This window comes from Pleurodeles waltl, chromosome 1_2, assembly GCF_031143425.1.
Source record: "Pleurodeles waltl isolate 20211129_DDA chromosome 1_2, aPleWal1.hap1.20221129, whole genome shotgun sequence".
In the NCBI taxonomy this organism is placed as follows: domain Eukaryota; kingdom Metazoa; phylum Chordata; class Amphibia; order Caudata; family Salamandridae; genus Pleurodeles; species Pleurodeles waltl.
In genome coordinates this window covers 1199487440-1199510784 of record NC_090437.1, presented here as the reverse complement: position 1 = coordinate 1199510784, position 23345 = coordinate 1199487440, and positions in this window count along the sequence as shown.

The window sequence follows — 23345 nt, the reverse complement described above, 5'->3', positions numbered from 1 at the left end:
TTACATTATGAACTGTTACAACACAAAGAAATAGACCAAAAACAAATGTATAGGTAATACTGTGTGCCACCATTTACTTAATGGCATATGAATTCACGTAATTGTTTTGGTCTCTTCCCCGCACGCCCATATTTACTCACTCTGTTTTCAACTTTTGGCTGTGAGTACTATTGCTGGTATTACTAGTATTAACATCTTGAGATCTTGATTCATCCTCAACACCCACCTCATTGCTGGAACTTTGGTCACATCTATCACTATTAATGATATCATCTGTCCTATTTATTTCTTGCCTCCTATAGTGTTGGAATTATGTCTGTTCGTCACTGACCCTTACTTCTTTATTCTGCAAACACTCACTCCTTCCATTCTCTGTCAACCAGTCAAACTTATGTTTATCTTGTTCCTGAGTATGTTTATCCTGTTTTGAACACGCATGTCTGTTCTCCCCCCTACACAACAATAAAGACGAGAGGTGCCACACTTTTCCATCACTTAACAATACTGATTTACAGTATATCCTCTCAACAATTAATGGTTGTGAAAATCGATTTTGTCCTTTTTCCAATATACCACTTGTTTTACTCTTACTCTGTCGCCTACTTTTAAATGTGCTGATCTGCTTCCATCTTTTTTATCATAATATTTCTTGTGTACCTCTTGTACATGTTCCAATTTACGTTTCACCTCTCCTGATGCCCAATCTGCTTTCTTAGCTGAGATCACCCACCCTATATTGTCTTTAGTAATAGGTGTTCCTCCTCTCATCAATGAAATGTGGAATGTGGATTCACATGGAGTTATTCTGTATGCTCACATATTGTGTACTAATTCTTTCCTCCTAATGAGGTCATTGTTATTTACCAGTTATACTATACTTCTTATAACTCAGTTAAATCTTTTGACTGCACCATTATCAGCCAGATGGTACAATGAAGTGGTCTTATGTGAAATTCCATTATCGTTTTTGAACTTTGTGAATGCTTCAGCAGTAAACTGAGGTCCATTGTCACTAATGATACATTTTGGTAACGCCTCTTTCAAAAATATTTTTTGTAAAAATCTTATTATTATTCCTACATCTGCTCTGTGGACAATATCAACTTCAGGCCACTTGGAGAAATGATCCACCAAAACTATAAGATATTTCTGTTCATCATCCTCCCAAAGGACCAGCTATATCAATGCCTATTCTTTCCCATGGCATACTTGGACTAATTATAGGGTGAAATGGTGGCCTAAATGTAATGTGCGTTTGGCATAATTATGGCATGGTTGACAATTCCTTATTTTCCTTTCAATTTCTAAATCTAAGCCTGGCCACCAATAAGAACTTTTTACTCTACTCTTGGTCTTTCCTATGCCCATATGCCCTTCATGGCATATATCCAGGATCTTCTGTCTCAAGCATGCAGGGGGAATCACCATTTCTCATTATTAAACCCCCCCTCATAAGACAATTCATTTTTTAACTCCCAGTGTGTATGAAATTCCTGATGCACCAATTTTTCTCAAGCCAACCATCAACCATTCTTCTGCTCAACTCCATTAATATTTTGTCAGCATTCTGGGCTTACACTCATTCCTCTTCAGAAATGCTAAGTACCTCTTCAAGAACATTAGCTACACAAAAAACAATCTAGTTCCATCTCTTTAGCTTCTTACAAAGATAACAGCATCCTACTCAAGAAATCTACAACCACAGTCTTCACTCCAGGCACATTTTGTACCTTATAGTTATATTGCAATAATCGTACAGACATACGCGCAAGTCTGGGTGAAGGCACATGTAAACCTTTAGTAGTCAGGATTTTTTTGAGTGGTTTATGATCACTCCTTAATTTAATTTTGTAGCCCCAAATGTATTGTCTGAAATGTTCTAAACTCCAGGCACAAGCTGATGTCTCTCGTTCAATTATGGAGTACTTCTCCTCGGTATGGGTCATTGAAAGAGATGCAAAAGCAATAGTTCTGTCTGAACCCTTTACATCATTTTGTGTCAACACCACACCTTCCACTTGCATCTGTGGTGACTATACTATGCAAGGTAGGATCAAATTCTTGCAGAGGTGGAGTGTCACAAATCTCTTTCTTAATATCTACAAATACTTTCTCACACTGTTCCGACCATTCAAATGTATTCCACAATTTGAGTAATTGTCTTAAAATGTATGTTTTTGTGGAAAGATCTTGTACAAATGTAGCATAGAATTCTATTAATCCTAAAAATGCCCATACATCATCTTTGTTTTTAGGTGCTGGGTCTTCTTTGATAACATCTAAAAAGTATTTTTTTTAGGTTTGATGCCCTCTGCTGAGATTTAATGGCCCAAGTAGGTGTTTTTTTCTGCAAATCTACATTTGCTCACCTCTGCTGTTAGGCCTTTTTCTTCCAAAATCGCCATCACCTGTGTGAGTTTTCAATCATGCTCCTTCCTGCTCTTCGCCATTGTTAAGATATCATCCTGAAAAATCAATAGGTCACTCGTGTCTTTAAAGATTACTTGCATCAACCCCTGAAACTTAGCCGCAGCAGAGGCTAATCCAAAAGGTACCCTTTTGAATCTGAAACATCAGAATGGTGTAAAATATAGAAAAAACATTTACTCTCTGGATGTAATGGGACTTGATGGTACGCAGCAGTGAGGTCATTGGTATGGAGCCATTTGCCTTTACTGATACTCGAAAGCATTTAGCTAATTTTGGGTAGCGGAAGCTGATCGATTAAAATATTTTTAAGATCATGGAGATCCACACATAATCGTAATTTTCCATTCGCTTTCTTAGCCACCACCGAAGGTGCAACCCATTCAGCCGACTCGACTGGTTCAATGATATCTGCCCTTTTTAATTTCTGTTGCTCTTTCTCCAACTCACCCTTTATTGAGAATGGAATATTTCGTACTTTGTGTATGCAAGGTGTAGCATTAGGTTTGAGTTGTATTTTATGTTGAAAACCCCTGAGCTTACCGATTTTTCCAGAGAAAACATTTGGCCATTTTTTACCTATGCTGAGACTAAACTGTCTAAGGCTGTAAAGACAACAGAGGTTCAGGGCTGTTCAGGTCCAATGTAATACCTTATTTTAAAATGGTTAGATTCTTGGCCCAGTACCAGGTATTTATCCCATAAACAGCTTTCAGCGAAATTAACCATGTTACTTTGTCTGATTTCATGTAAGAGGGTCTCTAATGTCAAGGCTTTGGATTTGTCTGGCAGAGTATACTCTCCAGAGGGTGTTACTTTCATCATTAATAGAAGGACTAAAACTAACTGCAGGTCAGTAACGTATCCTAGGTACCCAGATAATTCAAAACTTTGTGCTGTGCAATGTTTAAAGGATTATGAGGTGGTTACTGAAGAATTCAGTCAAGATACTGTGGGACAATTATTGAATTCTTTACAGAAACCTTTTAAGTCAGTTTCCTCAGCCACTCTCTCGCGATGGATAAAATGGTTAATGAGTGAAGCAGGTATCGATACCAGTCATTTTGGCTCCCATTCTGTTAGAGGAGCTATGGCCTCTAAAACTTATGCTTTAGGTTCGAGATTGGAAGAAATTATGAAGGCGGCAGACTGGTCATCTGAATGTACAATTAGAAAGTTTTACCATAGGTTTTTAATTCCTCAGCCACTCTCCTTCTTTTACGAGGGTCATTCAGTCCGCATATCTTTATTGAAGCAATTCGGAGCCTAACCATGTACTATTTTTTCTTTGGTTGTTTTTTTTTTTTTTTTGTTCCCCCCCCCATTTCTCCTTCTGCACCCCCCAAATCTTTGAAATCTAGTGGCTCTTTCACTTGAGTTTTCTTCTCCCTTTGTTCCTCTCCTGTTTTTTTCCATTTCAAACACTTCCCTTGGTCCATTCCTTTCCTTTTTACACCCACGTTTTCCTGTCCCTTCCCCCCTTCCCCTCCCCTCCTCTTCCCCATTCCCTCCCCCATTCCCTTCCCCCCTCCACCCCAGACCAGTCCCCTCCATCCCCCTTCCAAGCACCCCCCCCCCGGGACTGGCCCCCCATCCTGTTGAGCAATCAGACCAATCATGGCCTGGATATTGGTGTCGTGTATAAGTGGGCCCACCCACCCACCAGTCTCCCAATCCCCTTTGTTTTCCATATATCTCTTTACTCTATTACTGAATCCCCATCAAATATTCCTTTGCTTTAATTTCTGACATAAATACTTTTACTTTCCCATTCATAACTGTTTTAAGTCGAGCAGGGGCCAACAGGTATGCCTCCCCTCCTTTCTCTGAAAATGGTTTAATAAGTTGTCTAAGCCGCCAACTCCGCTCAACAGTGGCGTGGCAGAAGTCAGGGCGGGTAAAGAAGGTAACCCCATCCACCGTGCATGGCGTATTTGGTCGAGCCTTGACAGAAATTTCCTGTCGAAGTAAATAATTTCCAAAATAGACTAGGATAGCCCTGGGATATTTCGAGTCTGCCCGTTGGCCCCCCTCCCGCCGAGTTAGCGGGAACCTGTGAACCCGCTGCAGCTCACTCTCCCAATACCAATTCCCCAGTTCCGGGAAGGCCCCGCGTAAAAGGTTGACCATATAAGTCTGTATATTACTTCCTTCAAGCCCTTCTGGTATGCCCAAAAATCGAAGGTTGTTCCTTCTCTGTCTATTCTCAAAATCCTCCATTTTCCACATAACATCCGTCAATTGTTCATTCCTCACAGTACTCTGTCCTTTAAGTGTATCGACCTCCTCCTCAACTGCGACAATTCTTTCTTCCATCGAGCCTAACTTTGCTTTGATTTCTGTGCATGATTTTACAACCTTACGAACCGAGCCCTGCAGCCTCTTTGTGGCTATCCTTGCATGTCGGCTTTCAATCCTAGTCTCTGTTTGTAGTTCTTTAATTGAACTGTATATTGACTGCAGCAGCCCAGCCTCAGTACCCATTGTGGACGAAGTGTTAGGGCAAGCTCCTGTCTCTATTTCCATTTTCCCATTAGTTGAGCCCTGTTGGCTTAAAGTGGGAGTGTCTGCAAGCCCGATACCAGAGTAGTCCCATTTCAAAGTCTTGCTGCCCATAGACATCGAGTTCTCAGAGCCCCCCTGAGAGCAGGGGCGTATTTTCACAGATTTCCGCTGTCGGCGCGGTTGCCGTACTGTAGGCTCATTGCTTGAAGATATATTTCCAGTTGCCGATATTTCACTGTCTTCAGACTCACTCAAGCTGTAGTCAGTACTGCTGGGATCAGACTCTTCTGTCAAAGAGTAAAATTTATCGCTACTATCTTTGCCCCAGTCCATGAGTTGAGAATCTTCCCCTGTAGTTTTACCCCATCTTTTAGGGCTTCCATGAGCTTCCTGTTGATCCACCCTTTCCATAATAGGTCCCGCTAGAATTACAGTTCCTTCCCTACTCCGGGTGCTCACTCTGATCAACTTGTTGCGTTTGGGGGTGGTTGTTCTCCTTGGAGGAACCAAGCTCCTTTGCTCTGCCCTCCCCAGCTTTAATCTCCAACATAATGTCAGTGTCTTGTATAGGTTTAGCGGAAGATTCGCTGTTCTCACTACATAACTCCCTACTAGTAATATTCGGGAGAGTAATTTCTTCACCTAATTTGTCCTTATTTTCAGAGGAGGGAGTTACAGAGACATTGTCTTGTGCCCCGCCTGCAAATACGAGTCATCTTAGTTCCTTCATTCTTGTCTCCAGGGTTCCGGATAGTCTTAGGTGCCATATTTACTTTAAACATGAGGAATAATGACTCAAAACGTACAATTGCACAGCCGATTGTCATTAATGCGTCAGCTATTTTTTGTTTCGTACCATTTCTCAGAAGCCATAGCGAGGTGTTTAAGTGCCAGGATAAATCTGCTTGTGCGCCCAACAGCATTGGAGTCCGTAAGCCTTTTAAATCTCTTCCCCCCCATCTTTGGTGCCCTGCTCTTCCCTAGCCATGGGAAAGAAACATCGGGTATTTTTCAGCAATTCCCCGGTCGCACAGGCTACATCAGCCTGTAAAGGTAACTCAACAGCTTGACTAAATGGCCTGTATAATCCGTGTTAAAAAAGGGGGGGAGAAGGATTGATTAGCAGTCTACAGCTCAATGCCTGTATTGAAAATACCACTTAGGCGAGGCAAAACAAAAGAGTTCAATCTGATCCTTCTCTCTTCTGGGTGAGAGAAGCAATTACATACACCCTTATAATGTCCTACCGCCTCTATGCTTCCACCGGTCTGCAGGCGAACGCTGAGTCTCTTGGGAGGTCGTAGTCCCGTTCTGCCAGTTTCTCTAGCATACCGCGGTCTATGCGGCGCTCGGCGTCCTCCTCCCGAGCGCCGCTGCTACCGCCTCGTCTCTCCTTTGGACCGCGATGTCCTGAGCGGCCCTGGGCGACCGGGGAAAGCTCGGAGCCCCGAGCTCTCCGTAGGCGGCGTATAGTCGAGGAGCCGCGCTTTCGGCTGCGACCGTTACGGCCGCGGATTCAGCGGCTGACTGCTTGGGTCCTGGTGGGCGGGGCCGGTGAGCCGCTCTGTCTACCCCGGCACCATGTTGCTCCCCATCTCATTCCATTCTTTAAGGCAGATATCTATTGTCTACAGGAGACACATGTGGAATATAATAATATCGGATTTCTTGGCTCACTTGGCATGAAAGTGATAGTTAGATCAGCACAGGACGCCAGAACTAAAGGGGTGGCGATACTAGACCGGTCGAATAGATTGAATTTTAGAAGGCAGAAGGCGGACAGGGGAGGAAGATGGGTAATTGTAGAGTGTAGCTATGGGCATAGTAGCTTCACACTATGCTCTTTATATGGGGCAGTAACGGACAATCCAGTTGTCTTAGACACCCTCGCTATTGAGCTAGTAGGATGGGCCCCTCCCTATATTCTATGTGGTGATTTTAATTTTTATGGTTCCTGGGAGGGACTACAGGATATACTCGCACCCACAACAAAGAAGTATCAGGGGCATAAACCTCGGCTATATAAAGCAATGGTCGCCATCCAGAAGGAACTAGGACTAGTGGATGCTTGGGCGAGATTATGTAATCCAGACCCCGGGTATACGTACTATTCGGCTCCTCATATGAAATTAGCACGACTCGATTATTTTCTGACTTCTCCCGTATTGTTAAATCAGGGGAGGATGGAATTATATCCACGGGTTGTCTCAGATCATAATCCCCTAGTATTGGATGTGGAACTGGACTGGTTAGAATCAAGGGTTAGGGGGTGGACATTTGAAAGGGGACTCCTTAATGACCCGGAATATTGCAAGTATATGAGTAACTGTTTAGTTGAATTTCTGGGTTTCAATCAAGGGTCAGCCCCAGTTGAGATAGTCTGGGATACCTTAAAGGCAGGAATACGAGGTGAAACTTTGAGTTTTAGTATCAAAAAGCAGAAAATCGCCCAAAGCAGAATACGGGATCTCCAAACGAAGCTAAGGGTATTAGAAAGACAATTGGTAATTGCAATAGAAACCGGAGGTGATATAAAAAAGGCTCAAGAGGAAGTTGTTATAGCTAAGGCAGTAATTAACGAGAATATGGCTCAAAGAATAGCGGAAAAATATTTAGCGCAACGTGAACAAGGGTATGAGTTTGGAGAAAAATCCGGACGCTTTCTAGCAGTACGGGCTAGTCAGAAAGTAGCATCCGGGGCCATCAGAGAGATTGAAGATTGGCAAGGACAGATTATATCAACAGCGGATGGAATCAGGAAGGTGTTTCATAGATACTATGCTGAACTATATGAGGAGAAGTCCGTATGCTCAGAGGAAGATATATTGGAATTTCTAAGCCCCATTAAGGTTAACAAACTATCTGAAAGGGATATCCTAAATATGGGAGAACAGATAGATATCTCAGAAATTGATAATGCATTGAGCGATCTTCCCACTGGAAAAGCTGTAGGCCCTGATTTGATCCCCCTAGAGTTTTATAAAACTTTTAAAGCAGTATTGCTCCCGGTAATGATAGAACTATTCATTCAGGTTCAAAGTGGAGGGTCAACCCCTCCATCATGGGATAGGGCCAACATAGTAATGTTTCTGAAGAAAGGGAAACCCTCATTAAAGCCGGCGTCATACCGGCCGATCACATTAATTAATAGCGATGTTAAAATATATTCAAAGATACTAGCCGCTCGATTGTCCATGGTGATTAGGAAACTAGTCTCCCCCAGACAACATGGGTTCTTACCAGGAAGGGATACTACGGATCATATTCGGAGAGTCATTGCACTCTTTGATGCTACGGCAGCAGCAGAGGAACCTATGGCAGTCGCATTATTAGATGCAGAAAAAGTGTTTGACCGGGTAAACTGGAAGTATTTGTGGTTTGTAATGGAGTATTATGGGTTAGGGAAGAAATTTATTCTAGCAGTAATGGCTCTATATAAACTTCTGACAGTGAAAATACAACTAATGGGGGGACAATCTGAGAGTGTACAGGTTAGGAGGGGTACCAGACAGGGATGTCCATGCTCTCCCCTTCTGTTTGCTCTATACATAGACCCCTTGCTTAGACATCTAGAAGCAAATAGTAAGATCCCACCGATGCATAGGCAGGGATTCAATACAAAAGTATTAGCATATGCAGACGACATAGCTATATTAACCCCTGCCCCTGACTCGGCACTGAGAGAGGTTGAAGAGGTGTCAATGAAATTTGGAAGATTCTCCGGATATCTCTTAAATAGAGCTAAAACACAGCTATTGACTAACTCATATACAATCACTCAGGACACTCGAAGGGTGGCTCAGGCAGTATATCTGGGTATAAATATTACACCAAAAATAGAAGAAATTGTTAACTTGAATTTGGATCCCATACTTGCCAAAGCCAGGAAAGATATGTGCAGGTGGAATAATTTACATTTGACTATTATGGGAAGGTGTAATATGGTAAAAATTATCTTCCTCCCTAAGCTGTTATATCTGTTCCGTGCTATACCACTGAACTTTACTAATTCTAAATTTAAAGAGATAGAAAGAGTGGTCATGAGATTTATCTGGGCATATGGGAAGTGTAGAAGAGCAAGTAAATTCATGTCTTTCCCCCGAGAAAGGGGGGGTTGGTCATTACCAAATATAAAATTATACCAAATGGCAGCAGCCTTCCAGTATATGCGTTCACTATGGGGTATTAATGAAGAAGGGAAAGCTGAAGTGGACTGCCCCAATATTTACGAACTCCAGATCGGAGCAGCAGCCAATGGGTGCCTGGTAACATTTCATGAGCCCGGATATTATAAGAAAACTCGATATAAGGTATTGGAAGCAGCTTATAAGTGTTGGCAGTCATGGTATAAAAAGAAAGGATTTGGCAGATATAACTGGTACACCAAGATTGAGAATAATCCATCACTCCCCGAAATATTTAAGGATAGATATATGGAAAGCTGGATCGCTTTAGGTATAGTGAGGCTAGGGAATTTTTACGACAAGTCTGGGCTCAAGGTGTTTTGTGATTTACAGGAACAGTACGGGTTAGAGCGCAGGGATTTCTTTAAATACTTACAGATACGAGATTTCCTTATGAGGAAAACAGGTGGTGTGCATGGTTTCAGAAGCGACCAATTGTTGAAAGAGATTTTGGCCAATCCCAATATATCCATCAGGTCAATCTATCCATTATTGCTGGCAGAACAGCCTGACGATCTAGAGAAGAACAAGGAAAGGTGGAGGAATAAGCTGGTAGATGGGAATAATAACTTTTTGAGGTCATTAGAGCTGGGACACACTATCCTACTCTCCTCTTCCCTGCAAGCGCAACACTATAAGAATATATTCGATCTGTATCATACCCCAGCTCATCTTGTCAAATGGGGTAGTCTATCAGGAACAAATTGCCCAAGATGCGGGATGTACGGAACAGATATTGTACACATGATGGCTACATGTGGGGAATTAAGGGCTCTGAGGGAGGGTATTCAAAAAGTTCTGAGAAAGGTTCTGGGATGTGATCTGGCTCTTACCCCCAAGATTATGATTCCAGGGGTAGTGGGAGAAGAGGGCGGCCCAGATACAGCATTTATTTTTGTAGCTTTGGCTGTGTATCGAATATGTATATCTTCTGCGTGGCTGAATGCTCAACCCCCATCTTGGCAGCAATGGCTGGCTAGATTGCTGGTTGTATATTATCTGGAGAAGGCATTGTACGAACGCAAGGGGAAGCACGCCAGGAGGAAAGGGAAGGTAATTTGGGGGTCACTCCAGGACTGGATTCTTGCTCACAATGATTAATGTTTAAATCAATCAGATTATTTCCCCCCCCCATTGTAATTAATTCTTTGTCAGCCAAAATTTATGTTTCTTTTTTTCAATGTAAACTAATATTAGAGTATATTGGTATATTTGTTGTATGACTCCTTTCCGGAAAAAAAAAAAAAAAAAGAAAGTTTTACCATAAACCTGTAGTAGATGTTATATCTGTGGTAATTGATCAAGCTTTGAACTTGCATAATCGGAGCCTCCGGTCCTGAAATAGAATTAAAAAAATTCTAGCTTACGCGTCAATAATTTTCCATTCTATAAAGGTCACAGAGGTGAGGGTTATCCCTCCCTTATATGCATAATTATGATATGTTAAAATGCTTACAATTTTGTGGATTTGATATAGTTATTATGCCCTCCCTTGATTATCTGTGGGAAATCTGTAAAATATTTTGCTGGCTTTGAGATATTACCTTTTTTCATTGTTGTTTCAGGCTCTGATCAGAAGAATTCCTGATTTTATGGTGCGTTGAGCATTAGGGAAGCTGTTCCTTTGTACCAGTTTACAGAAAGTTGGTCAAGTTTTCCAATTCTGGTTGAATTGTCTTCTATGACTGTTTTTGGTTTTGAAAATTCATGATTCAACTTTTTCGAAAAGTAGTTCAAGGAGAAGTTGCAAGGTTATCTGTTCGATCAAAGAAAGAGGATGTGACATCGAGAGTGATTCCGGTTAAGGACAGAGTTGATGTTGGGTGATTGGACCATGTGACACAGCGTTATGGGCATCTTGGGATGTGTAGTTTTTTGTTTAATGTATTGTGATTGGCTGCTGTTTAAGATCGGTAAAGAAAGAGATAGCATAATCGGAGCCTCCGGTCCTGACATAGAATTGAGGCAAGCCCGTCACAAACTTTGCAAAGTAATCACTGATACAAATTCACATTATAAGTGTAATTTATTCTTCTGCACCCTGAAACATTAAAGAGGGCATTGTCAGGACTATTCTGCTCAGCAGCCTTCTCCAACTGCCTACTTCATAAAACACTCTCCAAAGTTCCAAATAGAACCAGCTGTCACCAGAATCTGGTGCCTCGCAAGGTAAATACACAAAAGTAATAACACTTAATAACATCACAACACCTGCCTAATGAACATAAATTAAGCGGTTTGCGCAAGTACAAGCATGGTGGTCTGCAAGGGACCGCAGACGTCCATCCCTGCACTCGCAATCCCAAACAAGAAATATATTTTTGAAAAGCAACCCTTCTTTAGAGGGATCCTAGGTTTTGGTGAACCACATATTACATTTTGGACGTTGTAGTTCTAGTTATTTTAAATGGATTCAATTAAGTGATCATACCTGCAGACAATGATGTTCGAAAAGCCAATGACTGTGGCACTTTGTCCTAGTTGCCAGCTTATAACCATAAAGCACATTCAGTGACATGAGCATAACAGCTTAGCTTCTTGAATGTAGGTTGAAAAGAAAGATTGTTCAATATGTGGTATGTGAAGTTGTCAGCAGTGTTGGCAGATCCATTTCCTATCCCAGCTGTTCCTAACCGTTTCACTTCTGTGGACCCCCATTTAATTATTACCAGAATCAGGGGACATGCACTGAATCATTATTGGATTCTGGGTACCCCATTGAGTCAATACTGTAAGACTGGAACACTGGCCTAAGCAATTTCGATGATTTCAACCTCAAGACAATACACAAAAATACAGAAACAAGCATTCACCAAACACATATACAAAAATGAAAGAGAAGGATGGAGCTTTTCTAAACTCAATTGAGGCCACTAATCATTCAGACCATATTCTGTTTGATGAACTTGCACTGCTCCCACAAAATAAACTGAGGATGGCAACTCAATTTTTAGCCTTCAATTTCAAATTTGTTTACACTTACAGAACATTTGACCATTTTCAATTTTACATCCTGCTGCTTTTTTTATTTCAGTCTGTTAATATTATTTAATTTTCTAAGTAGCCGCGGACCCACTGAGAAGGCTCGACCCCCAGTAGTCCACGGGCTACAGGTAAGAACACTGTGCCATCCTATTTGCTGCTGTTTGTACTGCTCCTTTGTTATTAACCCTGTATATTTTCTTAAATTTCTTCATTGTAATTAGCTCCAACATTATCATAGCAGGTCTAAATCTGGGTGTGGCCCATGCTACAGCAAAACCACAAAAGACTCAACAAATATCTGCCGTGCGAGTCACAGCCTTGGTTTCAATGTGCAGATTTTGCTGGGGTCAAAGCTAGAGCAACTGCACCTAGTGCTCAGGTTCCTTGTCGCTGGAAAGGCAGGTGTGAAATGTCGCTACTCCCAGTTCTTTCAAGATTGGCCTACTCAAACTCGGGCACCACTGAGTTACATTGCCTGTAGTTCGATGTGTTATATGAAGGTCAGTGTAATTCCACAGTCAAGGAGGGATGGGGGAAATCTGCATGTTTCTGAGACTTAATAAAGATGGACATGGGTTTTCCCACCCGTTTTAGATTGCCATTGTAAAGGGGACCTGAGAGCAAGCAGAATAGAGGTGATGGGAAAATGTATTTGTAATTTCTAACTTAATGACAGAAAAGGCAGACAACTAACAGTCTGGGACTGCAGTTTATGTATTAGTAATTATCTAAATATATACATTGCACCTTAAGGGCGGGACAGAGAGAGATCCAAGTATTTTAGGTCAGAGATATCCCCAAAGGTGTGCATACAGAATTTCACAGCACCTAGTGCAACTCTGACATCTTTACAGCTTGTTCTTTTACCTCTGGTCTATGTAGGTTTCCCTCCTATTTGGCAACAGTTTTTGCAGCCCATGATTTTTAGACTCAAACTGCAAATGTGGTGCTCCTCAGGGAGATCTTTTGTTCACAAATATTATGGGCCATATTCAAAAAAGTAAACTTAAATATATATATATTTACTCATGTGTAAATCTAGACTTTCGCCTAGGAGTAACTTTACACCTTTTTGTGTGCACCATTTCTGAGTGTTTAGGTACTCCTAGTAGTAGACTTTACATGTCTCCGCCCCAATGGAGACTCCAAGAGCACAATTTACAAATGTAAAGTTACTACTCGTAACTTTTCAAATGTAGGTGGAGATCTCTGCCACGGGCTGAGATCTCTCCATGGCAGCGTTTACCCAACATCAGCTGATTTTTAGTGGGTTGGAAAAGTCTGATCAATAAGAAAATGTGCCTTTAAATAATATGTTTATATTGTCACATTTGCTGGTCCTTTAAAGACAGAAGTCAAGTGTTGGGTTATGTCTTCTGACCAATTACTGCTTATTCTTTTAACATGACAATGTTTTTTTTTTTTTTTTCTGACTGCAAAGTGATAGGTGTTTTTAAAGTGAATCACGTGACAATCTTGATGGAGTTCAGGGAGTCTAAAAGGAAGGGCTGTAGAATATAGTTTTTTACAACACACAGCAAAATGTAAATACCTGTAAGTGAAGAGTATGGACCTAATTACGGCCTTGGCAGATGGGATACTCAGTCACAAACGTGACAGATATCCCGTCCGCTGTATTGTGTGTTCCATTATATCCTATTGTACTTGTAAAATGGCAGGCGGGATATCCATCATGTTTGTGACGGAGTATCCCATCCACCAAGGTCGTAATCAGGCCCTATGTGTTCAGTAATTAGTACAGTAAAAAAAGCACAAATTAAGCAATTTTTTTGTAATTCTGATGTATGCTGGAAACAAGGATTGTAATAGGATCATAACAAATCCTGTTGCTTTACTTTTGGTGACGCAGAAATGATAAATATTTATGAAAACTCAATTTCCACACATTATCATTGTGTGCTATATATGTTTTATCAGTAAAACTGTATGTATGTGCAAATGTAGTGGCCATTTGTCTGGCAAATGTGTTGTCTGTAAATGATAGTGTGTCAATACACAATGCTTTAGTTACATTACAAAATCGCCCACCTCATGTTAATTGGAGGTATGTGTGGCACAAAGTTTGTCATTCCAAAAATTGGATCATGGTTCTAAAAAGTCTGACATGGCTCTGAGGTATAGTATACTAAAATTTATTAAATTCAATTATTGTACTATACAGTATTAATGCAAAATAATGTATGTATTAGTTTTAAATCTAGAAACTGATTAAACAATATTTTACAGCACATTAACTTATGTGTATTAAATATTTAATTGTTTAGTTTGTATTTATTTAATTTAGAAATAATGTCCCCAAAAAATAATTACAAAAGTAATTCAACCCACATTAAAGTTTCTATTTGTATTTACTATGTCTCAACATGTAGTAGAAGTTATGCAGACAACTGATTTTAAACACTAATAATTTACCAAACGTTTGAAGTTCATTGTAATTTTAGTATTGAAATAACTTTATTTGTATAGTTTAGGTAATATAGTAAATATTTATTAATTATACTTATTATTTAAAATGTATATATTTATTTTAAAAGTCGAACTAGTTGTATTAATTTGAACATTATTTCGTGTGGGATGTCTCCATTGTTTTCTGTGGGAGTGTTTTGCAGTACCTGTGAGTGGCCACGTGTGGTGTTGAATGTACTCCAAGGCTCAGCTGGAGTAGATTTGGAACTGATTTGGGACCTTTTTCGGTGTAGTACTGTGAGAAGTGCAGTGTATGAATAGGAAGTTGCTTACTCTTGTGTGGATAGGTGTTTTGTTTTTGCCTGTCTCTTCCTAAACACTTCCATGTCCCTCACTAAACTCCTCCCATTTAGGTGTAAGTATTCCCTGTTTTCCAACCAATCCTCCTGTCCTTTCCACATTTACTACTAAAATGTTTGCAAAGATTTCAATATAAACAAGAAAGGCCGAGGCGTAGATCTCCACTCGGAGGTCTGTAAATGGCATTTTGTAGTACGTTGAATAGTACAACAGTTGTACTGCTCACTACAGAATGCAGTTTGTAAATAGGCCCACATGTGTATAATTTTTGCAATATTGATTTTATGCCCAGTAACTGCTTCACAATCAGTATCGGGCACCAATGCTTCCCAACACTAATGTGATTTTAAGATGGAGGTTTAAGGACAGCACTTCTTCCTGTGCTGTGCCTATAAATCCAATGCCACTTGAAGGGAGCAAACAAGGCATTCCACTAGAGCAGGCCTCTGAAAGTCACACCTGGCAATCAGCACGCAGGCAGTACCCACCACAATGCAGTCTATGAAGAAGGCAGGAAATATCCATCCCAGAAACTCCTTTGAGGATGGAAACTTTGCTGCAACCTGGTTGGCTAGAATTTGAACTTTTGTGGAATACATAAACAGTGATTGGCAGTTGGCTTTTGCTGAACTGCCAGGACTTCGAAACAGTGCTTAATACTGGTGCCCAAAGCTCTCCTCTGAAACACACAGCTGCTGCATTTCAATGCGCGAGCACTAAATACTGAGGCAGTGTGATCCTAAAGCCATCTCGGGCCTCTTTAATCTATTTACAGCCACTCCCTGCCCTTTCAGCTCACTCTTACAGCTTTCAGCTTTCTCCCTTTGTGATGCTTTTTCGTTTTTCTCTTTGTCCGCCTTTCTCATATGTGTCTTTTGCGCGCAGTAAATGCCAGATGCAGAAAAATAAGTGCTGGTCCTCAAAAAAAAGTGCTGGTGACCCTCACCGTAAACTACTAGCTCAAATTAAGCACTGCTTCAAAATGGAAGCTCGAGCGTCTATCCTGACTACTAACCCTCTTTGTGGCTCCAGGCCTGCATGGACTCTGTTGCTGTTGGTAATTCTAGAACATGGAGCTGAATGATGCCTGTTTTATCTTTCCTCTCACCAGAGACCGGAGGATGATTGCTCCAAGAAGCGACCTCTCTATGTGCAGGGGGCTGAGACGTGAGCCTGTCTGTTGAGCACACTTCCTCCCTGAATGGACACTTAAGCCCCCTTTACGAGTGTAGTACGGAATGGTATTACCGCATGTGTTCATGCAACATACGTATGTGATAATACTACATTCGGAAATACATTCTTGACTCCTTGATATTTTCTCATGCAGTGTTGTTTCATATGGTAGTACTGCATGAATCAGTCTCCCTAAATACAGGTAGCTGGATGAAAGGAATCAGTTGGGGGAATGAGCACCAACGTTCTCTTCCATCTCAGAGCGCATGGAAAATCCTGTTAATCTTAAAGAAAGAATTAGATTCAAAGTTATAATGGAGACCACCGCCATAATACATGCTGAAAAAGCAAAGGCATTAATCAAGAGTTGAAATAAAAATGTTTACATAATTTGACAGTACCACATCATTGCAAATAACAGGGAAAAGGGAATACCCTGTCCCACAGGTGACTCCAATTCAGCACAGGGGCCTAAATATGCAGTCTGCACTTTCCCACCCACATAGGCTATGCCCACAGGGATGTCAGAAGGATCAAGCAGTATCAAACTGACATATGTCACATACAGAACATGAAATAATATATATATATATATATATATATATATATATATATATATATATATATCCAAGAAAGAAGTGACTCAAACAGATGATCTCACTAAAGAACAAAAATATATTTCTACTGCAACGTTTCAGCTTCCGCCTTCCTCAGGTAGTATAAGATGGTTTGCTCAGTGGCTGCACAGCTGACACTGGTGGATTTTCAAAAAGCATCATGAGTGAAGATTCCAATTGGAATGTGGAATCAATGCAGTCCTGAGAACTCTTCAGATATGCAGAAATCAAGTGGTGTTATCAGTGATGTTCAGTCCATCTGGATGCAGTGATTTTAAACGGTACATCCAGAAGTTTTCTCTGATGTCCAGTAGTTCTTCCTTTAAAACATGTTCCACAGGGAAAATCTTCAAATCTGATAGTAAATGGTCTACAAGGTTAAAATGGTTGGCTACAGGCTGGTCAAGTTTCTTGTTAATGGCCAAAGTACACGTCTACGTGGGAATTCTCTACATTGTCATTCTAGCACCTTTCTTACATGTGTAGCCCCTCTAGGGACTGTGGTTTGCCACTTAGCCACTGGCTTTTGAAGGGCTGTTTATGATGACTTGGCATATGCACCAGATAAGGTGTGTAGCATCACACTATTGCTTGCTGTATGATATTGCAGTTATGAAATGTGTACCAAAGCCAGCGGATGGGGATAGAGCCAACAGCTTCAGGGTACTGGTGCTGGTCTCCCTAGATGTAGTGGATACTGGATGCACAGAGGCAGTTGAAGCCAAGATCACAGCGGCTTTGTTGGTGGCAGATGCTGTAGCCACAAAGGCAGTGGCATCTAGTGGCTGTATGACTGAAGGCACAGTGTTGCTCAGAGAACTTAACTGGTAACTCCTGGTGGACAACCACTGGTCACAATGAAAATGGTTTGGAACTTTGTTTTCCCCAATCTGTTGTGAGCTTGTTGGTGCAAGGCATGGGATGCCCATCAGTTTCAGACACAGGATTCAGACTCTCATAGGTCTTCAAAAAGTGTATGTTTACTGATCCTTCCTTGAGCTTCAATACCACTTAGGTGAACCATGAAAACTCTTTCTTGGGCACCAGCGACACTGAGCTGGACCACGCCAGCCTTTTTGTGGCCTCAATACCACAGCACTAGATCATGGAATTGGAGAGTGCTAAATCACTCTAACGGCTAACATCTTGGCAGCCTGTGCCTTGATGTAGTCCTAGGTCTTCTTCAACATCCTATCTCCTAAATCTTGCTCTTAACAGACAGGCTGCTATTTCTGTCCAACTTCGGTGTAAGTTAATACCACATCAGGAAGAAGAGGCAAGCAGGCAAATCAGTCAAGTATTATCCTACATTGTGCCTACTGTGCAGGAGTCAGAGATGCTATTAACTCCATCTATCTAGCTATCCTTCTCAGCTCTATGTGGGATGTCAGTGAGGGACTCACTGTCCTTCTCTACCATTTTATTGTCTGCAAGAAGTATTACCACTTTCTCCCTCTGGAAATAGGACTTGAGGTGCTTGACATGAAACACTCTGTGTGGTTCCCTGGCACCTATGAGGGCAACAGACTGACCTGGGTGTATTTTGGTCAGTAAGATGGTGGGTGAGACCTTCAGGTTTTCCATCTACCACACTGGCATATCCTGTTCAAATACATTAGACAACAAGCAGGACATGAGGGGGCATAAGGAGCAGTGGAAAGGGAGTAGAGAGTGTGGATTGTTAGTGGTACTATGTGGGAGGGAACACAATATTTGATAAAAGAACCAACATTCTTGAAGTCCTTCGAAACAGAGGGGGAAATAGAGAGAAAGTGTTTTGCCTGTATGTGTATTTAAAAATCAATGGTGAAATCCAGCAGAGCTCTCACCACACCCGGCGGAACGCACCTGTACTCAATTATTTAGTAGAGAATACATTGGGGGGTGGGACACCTCAAACATTCCCCATCTGAAGATACTCTCCGGCCGACCAATGCAAAGGAATCCATCTTCCAATGGAACCGCCGAGCAACCAAATGTGTCACCTCATTCCTCACAGGTCTTTTATGACCCAACAAATCCTGAGACTTTGGAACGGTCCCTGACTTCATCATCTGTTCACATGCTGTGTAAATGTAGGAAGCTCTGGGCTCTGTGCCAGCATAATTACTTAGCTCTTAGCCATTATGGGATTGAGTCATTATCAATGGTCTCTACTTGGCAGATCTAGGAGCAAATCAGGTTCACATCCACCATCATCAACTCAACAAAGTCATACCCCATCGGGCAATCCATACTGAAGGTTATCTTCACATCCACTATGAGCCTTTCAAAATGAGCCCCAACTTCTGCAATGGGGTAGTAAAGAAGTAGCCTCACCACTAACTTGCAGATCCTCATAGCCCCAGAATGTACCTTAGTGTCTACAAAGTGTTGGTCAGCCGTGGTCATACTGGCTCCTGAATGCTGGAGCGCAGTGACCCACTGCCCATGCTCAAATACTTTGTGTAGGTACTGAAGGGTATTGGGACATCTTCAGGAGAGCAAAGGACATTGTTTCCCAAACACATAGAGATGCTATTGTTATCTCCATAGCAGCACCGCCCGCTTGCATGTGGAAGAGCAGATTTGTGGGTTCGGAATGGTGGGTAGCCTTTTTTCTACATATGCAGCCTTTTCCTGATGGAAGAATTTATTTGCCTTTGTTGGGATACTGACAATTGTGATTGCCATTCTAACAAAGCTTGACTCATGCTGTTGGGGGGAGGGCTTCTTTTACTATGGCTTGATTTTCTTTTGATCCTTTTCCTTCTGTTATATCATGTTTGCCAGCCATATATCTACAGATATAGTCAGCTGCTAAGGATCACCAGTCTTGGAGTCAGATACAATCTGTCTCAGCTCTGTAATACAATCTCCATAGAGACTTTCTGTCAGTGATAAGTTGCTTACTGCTTCATAAGTCATTACTTTTCCTTCAGCCCCTTCATCCAAGTCTCACTTGCTTTTTTAACTGATGTAGAATTTCATTTGAGTAAACTCAAACCATCTATTTAAGATATCTGTTGTGTAATGTTCTTCATTTTAGTAATTTTCATTCAATTCCAGAATTACTTTCTTTCCACTGAGAAGAACAACCAGTAGATAAACTACCCTTTCTTCACAGCTCAGTTTCTGGATGTAAAACTTAAATTAAAGCTTGATATTGATGCTAACATAAATTCTATAATGACACAGTACCAGTTCTTTGGTGGTGACTCGGGAGGGGAGAAGGATTTGGTTGCACCAGGACCCTCTTCAGATCTAACTCTTGCAGTTTCAAATCAGCTGAGCTTTTCATCTCTTCTCATTGTGCCTCATACTTATGTTTCCCTTTTCCTCACCTCCTACCCCTACTCCTGGTTGTATTACTTGACTGTTGGAGGCTGGTTATTAGTAGCAGTAAGTACACTCCTACCACTAGCAACAATGCCCCTAAGCTAATGTTATGTCCAGTCAAGGTCTCATAACATTAGCTCCTGGCTCAATCCCTGGTAGCTTGGCAACAAGCAGGCAGGCTTAACTTAGGAGACAGGTATGTAAAGCATTTAAATACGCCAATACAGTAATTAAGTAAGACACAACACACAGTAAAAATCCCACACTAATTTATAAAAATAGGAAATATTTGTATCTTCAACATGATGTCAAAATGACACAAATCCAATATAAGGGAACCAGAGTTATGAATTTTTAAAGATTAAATAAACAAATGTGCTTTCTAGCGCCTAGAAATCAATAGCGCCAACCGGGGACAATTGGTCGCGATTGACCAGGACATAGTCAAAGTTTAGGGATTACCACGATGAGGCCCTGCTGTGATGATACACCAAGAAGGAAGCCTCGGTCAAAATTTAACTTCGCACTTACAAACATTTCTGGAGCCTTTCACTCTCAACGTTGTGCGACAATTTCAATGCAATGTCGTTAGACTGATTTTCTGCGAGGTTCCGGACAAATCCTGCAAGTCTGGAGCTCCAGAGCTTTCAGCGGGACAAACTTGAAATTCAGGCCGGGTCATGGTTGAAGGTAGTTGGCTTGACTCACAACGTCTGGTTGGTCCACTTACGGAACCTTTTTCCAAAGTTGCTCCAAACATCTCCAAACGTCTGGAACTTCTTCCTGATGCTCCCCTTGAGGGTTCAAAGTGTCCAAAATATAAATCCAAGGGTCTAGAAGCTCTGAGACAGTCTTTGGAAGTTTAGGACTACAATCCCACAGGGCACCAGGCCAAATCCTTAAATATCCATTGGAAGCACTTCAGGCTGGGGATGTTTGTGACAGCTGGTGCAGGCAAGCTCTGGTAACCTGTTGCTTTCAGAGAGTCCACTCCTTAGTCCTTTTTGGAGCAAGGCAAAGACCTTAAGTCTGTTGTTCCAGTGTGCAACAGGAGCAGTACTTCAGAGTACAGTCCTTTTGGTTGCAGACCAGGGTTCCAGCAGGGCAGCCCTTCTTCTGTAAGTGGTTTTAGGCAGCAGATCCAAGTTGAAATGCATTTCAGCCACATTTATTCAATAAACTTGGGGGACAAGTAGGGAGCACCCCTGTCCAGTGAGATGCCGGGTGCCACCCAAAAGCATGACAGCTTCCTCCAAAGTATGGCATTTTTTTGTCCCATAAAGCACTGCACTTTAAAATCCAAGATGGACGATTTCTCTCCAGAAGAGCAAAACCTGGTTAAACCAACCTACTGGTGTGGCTCATTTCCATTAACACTCCCCCTTCAGACCATTTGCTAATTCCTTTACTGGACCTGCTATCTATCTGTGGGGTGCAGGGTGAGAGGGCAGGTCTGGCTGGCATTCCTTTCTGTCCTTCTTTCTTTGAAGTCCAGTTTGATTTACCCAGCCACCTTCCTGGCCTGGCCTCTGCAGATCCCCCCACCCTCAGATAACCTCTGCTCAGTGCAGGTCACTTATCACCTCACCAAAGCAGCCTGGCTAATCCTTTTAAGGGTGACCAATCAGGAAAGGCCACTAGCAGGCTGGATTTTGGTTTACAGGAAAGAAAGTCCTATAACGTCTTTTCTGTATTAGTTAAGATACAATCAACAGCGGCAAGTTATTGGATCTATCATTACCAATCTTTTGAGTCCTTTCATGACACATTTAGCTCCTTCCTAGCAGTACTTATACTTACATAAGATATTTCCATGTTATCATATTGAGCTAAGGGCCTGATTTAAGAAAAGTGGTGCTGCACCCCGTGCAGCGCCACTTTTCTTGCACCCTTTAGCGCTTCCCTAATGCCACTATGTGTATGCTGTATCTAAGACATGGCACACCATGGCAGTAGTTAGGGGAACTAGCGTTATAACAGCTTGGTAAGCTCCAAGTAGAACAGCACCTACATACTGCTGTGGATAAATTCCCATTAGTCCTGCCAGGGTCTCTTTGAATATAGAACATCCTTGCGTAAGAGATCCTCTCATGTACTGGTGTGCTCATCCTCATTGCTAGCTCGTAGCAAAGCTTTCAGAGTAACACAGTGCTGCTGACTCCTGCCCTGCTTTATCCACTATGATCTCAACCCATCCAAAAAACATAGCACTTAGTATGGTTCGCCCCACCAACCTGCCTACCGCTACTACTGGTGCTGCCACTCCGGTCTGGTAGATGTGATAACCTTCCCAAAGATGTCTCAAGGCATTGATGTCCCCGTAAAAGCTGGCCAGAAGGTCCCTATTCTCCTTTTTGCAGATGATGCAGTTTTGCTGACCCAAACAAAGAATACAATGAATAGACTGGCAAATAGGTTTGCTGATCACTGTAATAAGAAGGTCCTTACCATGAATTTTAGCAAGACCAAGGTTATGGCACTAAAATCATCCTCAGGACATCAATAGGGTTCCCCATTAAATGATCAACGACATCTGCTGGACACCAACACCCCTGCTCTTATCTGTCAAAATGGCCTGCTATCACGTTTATGCAATATAACTAGAGGTCTAGGCAGGGATACCCACTTTCTCCCATACTTTTTGCAACTGCGATGGAGCATATAGCTGTTAGGGTTAGACAGCATCATGCAGAAAGAGGCCTTACCAACGCCTTTGGGTGCTTGATAGCCTCACTATATGCAGATGACATCACTTTATTCATTAAGAACCCTGCCATAAATGTTAATTTGTGAATTTGTCAACTTTGAATATTTCTCTGATACATCTTTAAACTGGTAAGTGGTGCATATATTCTCTAAACAGTAACTATTTGCTGTAGACAGTGCACATCTGTTGTACAGCCTGAGCCTTGGCTAATGGTTCCACTGCATAGCTGAGAAAAACAAAAAAAGCAATGGATGGGATTCTTAAATCTTAGCCAATGACAATTACTCTGGGCCACATTCAAGTCCATTGAGTTTTTGTTCACTCATTCACAAACAAATAGTCATCATCTGTATGCAAAGAAAATTTGGCTCTAGTGCAATTTGCTCTTACATGTCTCTTCCAGCATGTTAGTCACCACTTCTTGCTTTTTTGACAGGTAGCAAATCTAGGTGCTTTCAACATGCTTGTTCACATGCTGATGGTATTGATGCAACAATTTCACTCATCTCCATTTGAGCATGGATCTTATTTTCTCCTGATTTAATTCCTTTTTATGTATTGTCTACCAGATAATGCAAGCTGTGAGTTGACGAAAAGACCTATTGTCAGCACAGTGGGCTTAGAACCTGTCCATTGCTT